Raw genomic sequence first — 14,843 nt, 5'->3', positions numbered from 1 at the left:
ATTCCTCTGCTGACATCAAAAGACCTAGTTAGATAACTAAGGATTGATAGCAGATTGTTCACTTTCAGAGGGTGATTCAACAAACTGGGCATGTTTCCTCCAACGTTTTGCTACTGAGGAGTGTCTCAGTAGTGGCGTTAGTGTCATAGAGTCATACAGCACAGAAATGGGCCCTTTGGATCACGACACCATGCCGACCGTTTTCCCATCAACATTAACCCCATTTGTCTGCATTAGAACCATATCCTCATCTATTTTGGTATCCATCTAACTGCCTCTTAAACTTGGTAATAACTCAAACTTTGGATGCTTTTTATACAGAGTTTCTGATATCTGGAACTCAGTGTCAGATGAGGCAGTGGAATCAGTTACACTCATTATGTTTAAGAGACACGGAGACAGGCACTCAATGGGATCGGTGCAGATGGGTAAAAAGATCAACATGGACAAGATATACTGAAGGGTCTGTTTCTATACTGTCCCTCTCTGTGACTGTATGATTAGATTAGATTAAATTGGATTAGATTATGAGGACACTCAGTCCTCGTTTATTGTCATTTAGAAATGCATGCATGCATTAAGAAATAATACAATGTTCCTCTGTAGTGATATCACAAAAAAACAGGACAAACCAAAGACTAACACTGACAGAACCACATAATTATAACATATAGTTACAGCAGTGCAAAGCAATACCATAATTTGATAAAGAGCAGACCATGGGAAGGGTGAAAAAAAGTCTCAAAGTTCCGATCGACTCCCGATAGTCCCCGATAGCAGGCGACAGAAGGGAGAAACTCTCTCTGCCATAAACCGCCAGGCACCGACAACTGCCAACGCATTGGAAGCACCCGACCCCAGCTGACCCTGAGTCCGTCTGAAAACTTCGAGCCTCCGACCAGCCCTTCGACATCGAGCACCGAGCACCATCTCTGCCGAGCGCTTCGACCCCGTCCTGGCCACCGAGCAACAATCAAAGCCAAGGATTCGGGGCCTTCCCCTCTGGAGATTCTGGATCACATAGTAAGTGTCTTCAACCAGGAACACTAACTCAGTTTTTCTTTCCATGGTTATTGGATTGACCTGATGAGTCTTGCCAGCACCCTCTGTTTTTACATTCCCTTGAAATTCCAGGGACCAGCTAATGCCGCCAGTTTAGCGAGCAGAGCGGCGGACACCCCTGTTGAAATCCGGAGGAAAATACACAGAGGATGCAGCGGGGGATCACAAAGTCGAGGAAAGAGGACCAGGTCGAGACAACAGAGACTTTTGGAGAAGAGGAGTTCGGTGGGTAATACCGTTCCAGCTGACTGGAAGTGCACTGAGAGTGGTAAGCGTAAAGGAGTTGGGTGCTTACTGATCTGGTTAACAACGGATGGTGCAATCCGGGGCATATTACGATTGAGGAACGTGTTTGTAGACCAGATATTGAACTTCTTACTGTTGGACTTCGGCCACATTCCACCGAGATACAACACTGGGCGGCACGGGAGGTCGTTCCTGCCTGTGGCCATCGATCGTGCAGCTCCTCCCGTGGAGGGTCAGACACCCTGAGCCAATAGACTGGTCCTGGTCTTATTTTCCATCTGGCATAGTTTGCATTTTGTTGTTTGATTGTTTGTGGTTTTTGTATTGCTATATTTACACTCTGTTCTTGGTTGGTGCAGTTGTAATGAAACCAAATTTCCCTCGGGATTAATAAAGTATATCTATCTATCTATCTAAGTTCACCATAACTGTGAAAAAGAGGAGTGGGGTTGCAGAGCAGGATAACATCCCAGGCGAGAACTTCTTCCAGAAAAAGAACATGGTGGTTAGCAAAATGCTTTGCGGTACAGGCAGACCAGGTTTAATTCCTGCCACTGCCTGTAAGGAGTTTGTACGATCCCCCCGGGACTGCATGGGCTTCCTCTGGGTGCACCAGTTCCTTTCCACAGTCCAATAATGTATTGGTTAGTAGGTTAATTGGTCATTGTAAATTGTACCGTGATTAGGATAGGATTAAATCAGGGGAATTGCTGGGTGCCATGGGTCGAAGGGCTAGAAGTGCCTATTCCACACTGAATGGCAATAAATAATAAATAATTTAATAGATAGGTAAGTAGGTAGGGGAGGGAACATCGACTCAGACCATGAGAGGCCTGCGTCGTGCATTTTCATGCCTTACAGGGTGCAGATTGGAAGTCTGTGTGAGGCCCCATTCCTCGCACAGACACTAGAGCAATGTGTGGTTAAGTGCTTTGCGCAAGGACACAAACACATTGCCACAGCTGAGGCTCGACCCAGCGACCTTCAAATCACTAGCCGAACGCCTTAACCACTTGGCCACGTAGGTAGGTAGGTAGGTAGACAGACAGATAGATAAATAAGAACAAGGTAGAAGCAAAGGAAATTAATGACTATTTGGCATCCATTTCATTCAAGAAAAGCTAGGCTGATCCTATGGTGTAATGACCAATTCACTGCATAATGACTTGAACTATATAAACAGTATCTGAGACAACGTTTTCATTGTATCTCAGTACTTGTGACAAGTATAACCCAGTTCCACTCCAGCATTGTCTATGCAGTGACTTCAGCGGTGGAAGTCTTTTATCTGTACTTCTACCTAGCATCAACAGAGTGGTGTCTGTCTTTCATTACAGGTTTTTTTTTGCTGAGCTCCATCACTATTCTGACTGCAAAGTTGTATAGTTTGAGTCTGAGTCCTCCGTCGGTCAGAGCTCACCATGGATATTGCATCCTAGCAGTCTAGACATGGAGAGCAAGCTGTTGCCCATATAGCAAGCTCCCCCTCTCCTCGCAACTGATGAGCCCAAAGGAATGGAAGAGACCAACGCAGTTTGGTACCAGTAGCATCCAGGAGTTCCCAGTCAGCATTGAACTCATTGTAGAACTGCTTTACGGACTCCAGCTCCAGATTTTTCCCTTGGGGTTTACTCCTGAAGCCTTCCCCGTGTGTGTATAGCAGCAAGGCAGCCAAGGTTTGAGATCAGAGTTTCCTGCTCCCAGGTGAGCTGCCCCTACAGCTGACGAGACCCATCTGCCCAAAGTGACTGGTTTTAAGGCGCCAACAACCCCCGCTTTGCCACTTCGCCTGTCAGTAGAAATAGCTCTACCGGGCTTAGTAGCTAAGCTACACATGATGGCCAGGAGCTTGACTTGGTTGCCAGAGGCTATTTGAGATGCACGTTAATGGGAGCATTTAATGGGTAGTGGGGGCTTGACCCCCTTACCACCCCCAGCTGTAACAACCTTAAGGAAGCAGAGTTGTATAAGGGCCAGTGTATCTACTAAGATCTCAGTTGTTATACACACCTGTGTATTAGGTTTCTTGGAAATGCAACAATCATCTGCATTGCAAATTTCTTGGAACACTGTAAAACCGCTGGTGCGTCATCACATTATTGTTGGTTCATTTTTAGTAACACAGTACGTGTATATTCTTTGGGCATACGTATTGTGCCCTGAGTATCTGGTGAGGCAAAGAAGATTAACAACGTTCAAAGTGGATCTATTTTCAAAGTACATATATGTCACTACATACAAGCCTGAGAGTTATTTTCTTATGGGCATACTCAGTAAATCCAAGAAAGACAATAGAATCAATGAAAGACCGCACCCAACAGGATGGACAAACAGCCAGTGTGCAAAAGACAACAAACTGAAAAGTACAAAAGTAAAGAAAAGAAATAATAATAAAATATAATAAGCAATAACCATCATGAATATGAGGTGAGGAGTCCTTGAAACTGAGTCCACAGGTTGTGAGAACAGTTCAGTGATAGGGTAAGTGAAGATGAATGAAGTTATCCTCTCTGGTTCAAGAGCCTGACTGTTGATTGTAATAATTGTTTCTGAACCTGGTGGTGTTGGCCCTGAGGCTCCTGTACCTTCTTCCAGATGGCAGGCGTGAGAAAAGAACAGGATGTGGGTGGTGGGGTTCTGGATGATTGAGGCTGCTTTCCAGAGACAGCCCTTCGAGTAGATGTGTCTAAAGGTGGGTAGGGCTTTACTCGTGATGGACTAGAACATACCCATCTCTTTTTGTAAGATTTTCCATTCAAGGGCATTGTTGTTTCCATACTTGGCTATGTTGCAAGCAGTCAATATTCTCTCCACCACATGTCTATAGAAGTTGTTCAAAGTTTTAGATCTCATGCTAAATTCTGCAAACTTCGGAGGAAGTAGATGCACTGTCAAGCTTTATTGCACAAGTATACAGCAAATAGAGCAGAGGCCTAAGCACACAGCCTTGTTGTGAGCCTCTGCTGATAGAGATCATGGAGTAGATGTTGTTGCCAATCCAAACTTGCTGGGTTCTGCAAGTGAGGAAATTGAGGATCCAATTGTGCAAGGAATTATTGTGGCCAAGGTCTTGAAGCTTATTGATTAGTTTTGAGGGGATGATAGTATTGAATGCCAAGCTGTCGTCAATAAAGAGCATCCTGATGTATGCATCTTTGCGGTGTAGATATTCCAGAGTTGAGCGAAGAGCCAATGAAATGACATCTGCTGTGAGCCTGTTGTGCCAGTAGACAAATTGGAGCAGATCTAAATTGCTTCTCAGGTAGGAATTAATATGTTTCATCACCAGCCTCTCAAACCATTTCATCGTAGTGGATGCGTGTGCTACTGGACGATAGTCATTGAGGCCGGTCACTGGAACTGAAGCAGGTGGGTACCTCAGACTGCTGGAGTGAGAGGTTAAAGATATCGGAGAACATTCCAGCCACTGGATCAGCACAGGTATTTAGTACTCGGCCAGGTACCCTGCCTGGGCCGAATGCTTTCTGTGAGTTCACCCTCCTGAAGGATGCTCTCACAGCGACTGAAATCATTTGCTTGCAGACACTCAAAGTAGGTAAAAGAAATACAATAAAAACAATGAAAAACTACACACAAAGACTAACAAATAACCAACGTGCAAAAGATAATCTGTGCCAATACAAAAAATAGATAAGTAAACAGATAGATAAATAAATAGATAATACTGAGAACATGAATACTTAAAAGTGAGCCTGATGGTTGAAGGGTAATACCTATTCCTGAAGCTGGTGGTATGGGACCTCCTTCCTGATCGCAGCATGAGAAAAGAGCATGTTGGGTGTCCTTGGTGATGGATACCGGTTTCTTGTGACAGTGCTTGTTGTAGATGCGCTCACTGGTGGAAGACTTGTACTGTAAAATGAATCACAAGTACAAGGGCTAAAGCAGTTGGACTTTACAAGGACCTACAGTGCAGGGTTTGAAAATTCTTCCACTGCTCTTTGTCTTGTTGTGTTTTAAGTCTTTAGACCAGTCACAATCACCTACACAATGGCCTTCAGCGCCTTTTGTGCCTCAGATGCATCACCCCCTGTGAGGGATGCAAGCCCTTAAGCAGTGAAAATTATTTAAAACTGGTAGAAAAGCTTGCGTAATCAGGGCTGAAAGCACTGTGGAAACTGATGCTCATGAGGCACTGAAACTATAACCGTACGTTTTCATTACTGGCATTTCTGCATCAGGTCAACGGCACCACTAACTAAGACAGACTAGGCTTCTCTCTCCCGATTGCTGTCTGTTTTGCTGAGTATTTTTTAGATTTTCTGTTATTCGTTCCGACAAATTATCTTTCTGAAAGAATTTCAGCAAATCTGTCTTATTGTTTACAGCTGACAGTGAAATGAATTACAACGTGTCCTATGTGCTCGGAGACACAGAGGCTGTAGAGGCTGGAACCTGGAGTGGAAACAGTCCGGAAATGCATCTGGTGCTCCTGGTGTGGCCTCCTCTACACCAATGAGACACAATGGAGATTGGGGACTTGTTCATTAAGTACATTCGCTCCATCCACTGCAACAGGAAGGCATTCCTGCTAGCTACCCATCTCAATTCTACTTCCTACTCCCATACTGATGTGCTTGTCCACAGCTTCCTCTCCTGCCATGATGAGGCCAGATGCAGGTTGGACGAGCTCTCACTCCTTCTCTTCCCTTTTCCCACACTCACAACCTTACTCTGGATCTCTGCCTCCTTCCCTTTATTCCATGACCTACTGTAGTCTCCTATCATATTGTACTTCAGCCGTTTGTCTCTTCCAGGTTTCACCTCCCAGCTTCTCACATCATTCGCTTTCATCCCCACCCCCACCTCCAGCCACCCATCTCCCCCCCCCCCCACCTGGATTCACCTTCACCTATCACCAGCAACACATACAAAATGCTGGAGGAACTCAGCAAGTCAGGCAGCATCCATGGAAATCAATAAACAGTTGACGTTTTGGGCTGAGAACCTTCTTCAGGATTGGAAAGGAAGGGGGAAGATGCCAGAATACAAAGGTGGGGGGAGGGGGAGGATGACAGCTAGTAAATGTTAGGTGGAGCCAGGTGGGTAGGAAAGGAATGGGGCTGGACAGGAAGGAATCTGATATGAGAGGAGAGTGGACTATAGGAGAAAGGGAAGGAGAAGAGGATCCATGAGGAGGTGATAGGCAGGTGAGAAGAAAAGATAAGTAGCCAGAGTAAGGTATAGAAGAAGAGGGGAGGGGGAGGGAAAACATTTTTTACATCAGGTTGAAGTCTAGTGAGACAGAATAGAAGTTGTTTCTCCCCACCCTGAAGGTAGCCTCATCTTGGCACAAGAGGAGGCCAAGGACCAACATGTAGATTGGGTGAACCAAATTGGTAAAGGTGCTGAGGAAGAGGATTTCTTGGAATGTATGCGGGATGGTTTTTTGAACCAACATGTCCAGGAACCAACTAGAGAGCAGGCTATTCTGGACTGGGTTTTGAGCAATGAGGAAGGGTTAATTAGCGATCTTGTCATGAGAGGCCCCTTGGGTAAGAGTGACCATAATATGGTGGAATTCTTCATTAAGATGGAGAGTGACATAGTTAATTCAGAAACAAAGGTTCTGAACTTAAAGAGGGGTAACTTTGAAGGTATGAGACGTGAATTAGCTAAGATAGACTGGCAAATGACACTTAAAGGATTGACGGTGGATATGCAATGGAAAGCATTTAAAGGTTGCATGGATGAACTACAACAATTGTTCATCCCAGTTTGGCAAAAGAATAAATCAAGGAAGGTAGTGCACCCGTGGCTGACAAGAGAAATTAGGGATAGTATCAATTTCAAAGAAGAAGCATACAAATTAGCCAGAGAAAGTGGCTCACCTGAGGACTGGGAGAAATTCAGAGTTCAGCAGAGGAGGACAAAGGGCTTAATTAGGAAGGGGAAAAAAGATTATGAGAGAAAACTGGCAGGGAACATAAAAACGGACTGTAAAAGTTTTTATAGATATGTAAAAAGGAAAAGACTGGTAAAGACAAATGTAGGTCCCCTGCAGACAGAAACAGGTGAATTGCTTATGGGGAGCAAGGACATGGCAGACCAATTGAATAATTACTTTGGTTCTGTCTTCACTAAGGAGGACATAAATAATCTTCCGGAAATAGTAGGGGACAGAGGGTCTAGTGAGATGGAGGAACTGAGGGAAATACATGTTAGTGGGGAAGTGGTGTTAGGTAAATTGAAGGGATTAAAGGCAGATAAATCCCCAGGGCCAGATGGTCTGCATCCCAGAGTGCTTAAGGAAGTAGCCCAAGAAATAGTGGATGCATTAGTGATAATTTTTCAAAACTCTTTAGATTCTGAACTAGTTCCTGAGGATTGGAGGGTGGCTAATGTAACTCCACTTTTTAAAAAAGAAGGGAGAGAGAAACCGGGGAATTATAGACCGGTTAGCCTAACGTCGGTGGTGGGGAAACTGCTGGAGTCAGTTATCAAGGATGTGATAACAGCACATTTGGAAAGCGGTGAAATGATCGGACAAAGTCAGCATGGATTTGTGAAAGGAAAATCATGTCTGACGAATCTCATAGAATTTTTTGAGGATGTAACTAGTAGAGTGGATAGGGGAGAACCAGTGGATGTGGTATATTTGGATTTTCAAAAGGCTTTTGACAAGGTCCCACACAGGAGATTAGTGTGCAAACTTAAAGCACACGGTATTGGGGGTAAGATATTGGTGTGGGTGGAGAATTGGTTAGCAGACAGGAAGCAAAGAGTGGGAATAAACGGGACCTTTTCAGAATGGCAGGCGGTGACTAGTGGGGTACCACAAGGCTCAGTGCTGGGACCCCAGTTGTTTACAATATATATTAATGACTTGGATGAGGGAATTAAATGCAGCATCTCCAAGTTTGCGGATGACACGAAGCTGGGTGGCAGTGTTAGCAGTGAGGAGGATGCTAAGAGGATGCAGGGTGACTTGGATAGGTTGGGTGAGTGGACAAATTCATGGCAGATGCAATTTAATGTGGATAAATGTGAAGTTATCCACTTTGGTGGCAAAAATAGGAAAACAGATTATTATCTGAATGGTGGCCGATTAGGAAAAGGGGAGGTGCAACGAGACCTGGGTGTCATTATACACCAGTCATTGAAAGTGGGCATGCAGGTACAGCAGGCGGTGAAAAAGGCGAATGGTATGCTGGCATTTATAGCGAGAGGATTCGAGTACAGGAGCAGGGCGGTACTACTGCAGTTATACAAGACCTTGGTGAGACCACACCTGGAGTATTGTGTGCAGTTTTGGTCCCCTAATCTGAGGAAAGACATCCTTGCCTTAGAGGGAGTACAAAGAAGGTTCACCAGTTTGATTCCTGGGATGGCAGGACTTTCATATGAAGAAAGACTGGATGAACTGGGCTTGTAATCGTTGGAATTTAGAAGATTGAGGGGGGATCTGATTGAAACGTATAAGATCCTAAAGGGATTGGACAGGCTAGATGCAGGAAGATTGTTCCCGATGTTGGGGAAGTCCAGAACGAGGGGCCACAGTCTGAGGATAGAGGGGAAGCCTTTTAGGACCGAGATTAGGAAAAACTTCTTCACACAGAGAGTGGTGAAGCTGTGGAATTCTCTGCCACAGGAAACAGTTGAGGCCAGTTCATTGGCTATATTTAAGAGGGAGTTAGATATGGTCCTTGTAGCTACGGGGGTCAGGGGGTATGGAGGGAAGGCTGGGGCGGGGTTCTGAGTTGGATGATCAGCCATGATCATAATAAATGGCGGTGCAGGATCGAAGGGCCGAATGGCCTACTCCTGCACCTATTTTCTATGTTTCTATGTTTCTATGTCAGAACAGGAATGGGAATCAGAATCTATCACCTGCCAGCCTGTAATCTTTCCATTCCCCCCTCCCACCTTTATTCCTTTTCATCCTGATAAAGAGTCTCTTCTCAAAACATCACTGTTCATTCCCCTCCATAGATGCTGCCTGACCTACTCCAACATTTTGTGTGTGATGTAGGGTTTTGACACAAAACATTGGCAGTTCTCTTCCTTCCACAGGTGTCACTCAAATCACTGAGTTCCTCCGGCAGATAGTTTTTATGCCTCTTCCAGTTAAGTCAAAAATTAAATGAAGCTACCAAATATTTGTATTCTCATTTTATTGAAAAAAAAATCAACCAATCTTTGTTATAGAACTCTTCCTCAATGTTAGATGTATATTTCAAATTTTTACCATATCTAGTTTAAAATAAAGATGATTGATGTAAAAGTTGAAGATCAACAGATTGATCCTGATCAACTGTTTAACACACCTTTTTTGGCATCAATTTTCTTAACTCTTAAACATGAGGGTTAATACAACTCACTGCCTTTCCCCCAGACAGCAGTGAATTATATAATCCCTCATGTTTAAGAACCTTTAAAACCAGTGATGGTAAATGGATTTGCCCGTGGTTTCCATGCACAGCTCTTGTCTGCTGTTCACTTGACATTTTGTGTCTGTGTAATAACAATGTATTGGACCCTACCAGGGTTGGAGATAAAGGGCTTTGCCCAGTCCCACCTGTCAGGCCTCACAGCTGTAATGGCCTGAGCTCAATCCTGATCTCAGACAGTGCCTTTGTATAGTTTGGTAAACAATATTATAAAATGCATGACATTAAGTCTTAAATTGCAGTAGATTATTTGTAAAATAGAGACTTCAGATGTTGGAATCCGGAGGAAAAAGCAAATTGTTTGGTGAAAGATCCTGTTGTAGGATCTCAACCCGAAATATTGACTTTGTTTTCCTCCGTTGATGCTGCCTGACCCTTTGTGTTCCTCCAGCAGTTTGCCTTTTCCTCAATGTTATAACCGTATAACCATATAACAATTACAGCACGGAAACAGGCCATCTCGGCCCTTCTAGTCCGTGCCAAACTCTTACCCTATCCTATTCCCACCAATCTGCACTCAGCCCATAACCCTCCATTCCTTTCCTGTCCATATATCTATCCAATTTAACTTTAAACGACAACATCGAACCTGCCTCAACCACTTCTGCTGGAAGCTCGTTCCACACAGCTACCACTCTCTGAGTAAAGAAGTTCCCCCTCACGTTACCCCTAAACTTTAGTCCTCTAATTCTCAACCCATGCCCTCTTGTTTGAATCTTCCCCACTCTCAATGGAAAAAGTCTAACCACGTCAACTCTATCAATCCCCCTCATAATTTTAAACACCTATATCAAGTCTCCCCTCAACCTTCTACGCTCCAAAGAATAAAGACCTAACTTGTTCGACCTTTCTCTGTAACTTAGGAGATGAAACCCAGGCAACATTTTAGTAATCCTCCTCTGTACTCTCTCAATTTTATTGACATCCTTCTTATAATTCGGTGACCAGAACTGTACACAATACTCCAGATTTGGCCTTATCAATGCCTTATACAAATTTAACATTACATCCCAACTCCTATACTCAATGCTCTGATTAATAAAGGCCAGCAAACCAAAACCTTTCTTCACCACCCTATCCACATGAGATTCCATCTTCAGGGAACTATGCACCATTATTCCTAGATCCCTTTGTTCTAAAGCAGTCTTTAATGCCCTACCGTTTACCATGTATGTCCTATTTTGATTAGTTCTACCAAAATGTAGCACCTCACATTTGTTGCCTGCAAATATTTTCATTGTCTACAAATTGTGTATATACCTTCATGACAAATATTTTGCATGAAATGCAATTTTCTTTTATGCAAAATTTTGATTGAGCTTTTTCAGTAATATTAACTCTGAGAAACACTGATGCAAATTGTGTAACAATGAAAACAATCCAATTGCAGAAGACAACGGTTATCACTTTGCTAAGCAAATTCAGCTCCTTTATACAAAGTATCCATTGTGCATATGGAGTTGGGGAGCTTCCCTTATCCTGGGTTTTCGATAAGTTCATCTGACATATGCTAGTATAATCATGTGAGAAGAAGAAATGTTATTTTATTTTAACTTCTGCTTAACAAAGAGAGATTTCAGTATTAGAAGAGATTTTGTAAAAACTGGAAATTGAGAGTAACAGACACAACATGCTGTCATGATAAAGGGGCTCTGCCCAAAATGTCCACTCTATTCCTTCCCACAGATGTTGCCTGACCTGCTGTGTTCCTCCAGCATTTTGTATGAGATTTCTGCAAGAATGTCAGACTACTATCAGAAAGAAAACTGCATCAAAATCATGATGCTCATTGCCTTGAGGATTAACTTTCTGTAAGTGACAATGGAGCTGTTAGAGCGACTTTTGGGTTTAGCATATTTACATTTAGCAAATGACTTTGGCCACCATTCTTCAGTTCTGAGTATAAATTGTGGATTTAATTTGGAGAACAGCTCTGAACAATGGGCTCCTTAACAGTGTGAATCCCAAACCAGACGATGTTGATTAAAATTAATTCAGACGTCTGTGGTATGGGTGTGAATCAGGAGGTGTGAAGTTTGTGTGTAGTTTCAAAGAAAGCATTGTAGATAAGTTGTAAATATGGATTATCTTTTGATGTTTAGCACATAAAATATCGAGCACCATATTGGGCCAACCAGACCATTCCACCAAAAGTTTCTCTATATGATGCCTGCTGTACCTTGTTTTGTCGAATAAAGGGGCTGCTTTTATATTTACCAGTAGTTTTCTCTGGTGACTTAATTCACGCACTAACATTTAGTGTCAAGAATGAGATACCTTCATGCATCCCATCATGTGGCCAGTGACCTTAGCAGTCTAAGTGGGTGCAAATTTTTCAAGTCTGTATTTGCACTTGGATCTGTTTGGGTCGGTAATAACAGTAACACAAGGTATCACGAACACAGAAAGCTATACTTGTAGATATAAAAGTAGTGTGTATCTGCACAAGTGTGTTTATGTAAAAGATGAATCTTAGTGTGTTAATTTGGTGAGGTGGAGCCACCAGTTGCGAAGGGTTGTTATTAAAGTTTTGGAACATCAGTGGGACTGTGTATACTTGTTCTGGGGGCTGCATTTCAGTACACAAATTTTTGTGAGTGTGAGTTTGTGTGCATGCGTGCCTTGGTGTAACAGTTAGATTCAAGGGAATACAGCAGGCATCATGAGTTCAGGCGCTCAAAAGTGGCAGATTGCGGAGTACCTACTCTGCAGTTTTGAGTTTGTGTCATTTAGCTGGTGCCCGTCATTTATAATTTGCGTAGTGTGGCAATTAGTGTGCAGGTATTTCAGGGACAGGTTTTACCCAGATATATCTGTCAGGATGACACCTATTGAGGTCAGGCAACAACAAACTGAGATCCCCGATGATCTGAGCCAGCCCATGACTCTGATTATGATCATTCATAAGCCCTCCGCCCCGGGGAGAAACAAAACATTTTGTCAGAGTTGCCCTCACTTAGAGACACAAGTGAGAATTTGGGATTCTGGCACAAGCTTGGGGAAATGGTTGAAATTCACCAGATGCACCCTAAAGATTTACATATGCTGGTAAAGCTGAAGTGCCTGAGGAATATGTGGGACAGGATGGCCCGGGGGTGCGGCATGGTACCGGGAATGCCAGCAATGAAGAAGGATATCACTCCTTTAAAGGGGAAGTGAGGCAGTGACTGGGGGAGGCGAGAATTACTGGGGAACCATAATGGCAGTGAATCAAAGAGCTAATGAGACAGCCATGGATTAAGCAGAACGTAAATATTGTGGATAATCCAGGGAGGGACGACCCAGTCTTCCTGAAAATGATGAAGGAAGGCCTGAGCTCAGCCCACAAGCAAGTTTTAGATTAGGGATAATGGGTGGGGGGGGTGTCAATTTACTCTGCAAGGGTTTCATGGGTCAGTGAGAGAGACCAAAGAAAGTGCCAGAGAAATTATAAAGTGGCTATAGTAGATGTAGCAGCTGTGACATCACAGGATTTGTTTCATGTGCTGGTAGCCAGGTCATGTTGCAGGGAACTGTTGGAATAGGCATGGGAGGGTAAAAGAGTTGATATACTACAGCTGCGACCAATCGGGACATGGTTGGAGGCAGTGTCCAAAAAAAGAGAAAGAAAAACGGGTGAAAGTCACAGCAGACACGCAATCTCTTACCCCATCAACACCCAGTCAGACCAACCTGACTGTCAATCAGATCATAGAACTGGTAAAGATGGCTTCTGGGTCAGAAAAAGATGTAGCGGCAGGCCCCACTGCCAGCCCTGGTGACCCGAGGATGTACATAACAGCATTAGGGGCCCAGCAATGTGATAAGTTAGTTGACACGGAAGCATCAATATCAATAACTGACCTACCCTTGCCAACAACTGAACAGGCTATTTATATTACAGGTGTAGGAGGAAAAACAGTGAAAAGAAAAAGAAGCAAGGTGCAGATCCTCAAAATCAGTGGGATACATGTTCCAGTGTATTTCTGGGTCTGTCCAAATAATGAGGGTACTATCATTGGCTAGACATCCTATGGGAAGCAGGGGCCATTATAGATTCAGAAAAGGGAGAAGTAATATGGACAAGCCAGGGGAAGCAAACACATACAACCAACAGAGAACACAACATAGCCAGTGTAGCTGCACTGACAGTTGGACAGAGTATAGTGAAGGAACTAAAACACGAGGAGATACTCAGGGAGACTGCATCAACTACTAAATCACCTATATAGCCAGTAAAGAAGCCCGATGGATCATAATCTTTTAACAATAGACTATACTGCCTTTAATAAGACCACGCAAAGATTATATCCCATTGTGGCAAGTCCTGCAACAATCCTGAATGGCCTGTCTCCAGAACGTAATAGCCCTGGCTATTGCTAACGGATATTCGGAGCTCCCCTTAGCACCAGAGTCCCAAGACTGATCTCCCTTTACCCGGGGTGGGCAGCAATATATGTGGACCAGACTCCCCAGGGATTCCGCAATAGCCCAGTCTTTTTTCATAAGTCATGGCACAGACTTTGGAAAAGCTCAATTTAACACCCCGCTGGTCGACCATCTTATAACATGTAGATGATCTACTAATTGCTTCAGAAGATGAAGCAGGTCATTTAGGGGCGATGGCCAGCGTTTTAGAGATACTGTGAGATGAGGGTTTTAAAATCGAACCTTTTTAATCTTTTTAGTTTAATTTATCGAAACTATTTATTTCAACCTTCACTTAGTGATCCTACCTTTTCTCTTTGGAGAAATAAAGGAATTTTTTCCTTTATGGACTTGTTTCAAGAAGGTTGATTGATGTCCTTTGAGAAATTAGTAACTAAATACTCTCTCTCATATTCACATTTTTTGCAATATCTTCAGGTCAGACATTTCTTACAAGAATATTTAAGTAATTTTCCATATATACAAGACTCTGACCTGTTAGACATTATTTTAAAAATGAACCCTGTAGTGAAAGGTATTATTGGGAAAATTTATAATTTACTATTACAACAGGATAATTATCCTTTACTTAAGATTAAGCAAGACTGGGAAAGAGAGCTTAATATGACCTTGATAACAAAGGATTGGTTGCGAATTTTGAAGCTGGTTAACTCTTCTTCGATTTGTGCCAGTCATCCTCTAATTCAATTTAAAATT

The sequence above is a fragment of the Mobula hypostoma genome, chromosome 18, assembly GCF_963921235.1.
Source record: "Mobula hypostoma chromosome 18, sMobHyp1.1, whole genome shotgun sequence".
NCBI classification, from domain to species: domain Eukaryota; kingdom Metazoa; phylum Chordata; class Chondrichthyes; order Myliobatiformes; family Myliobatidae; genus Mobula; species Mobula hypostoma.
Note: the sequence above shows the minus strand (reverse complement) of the source record.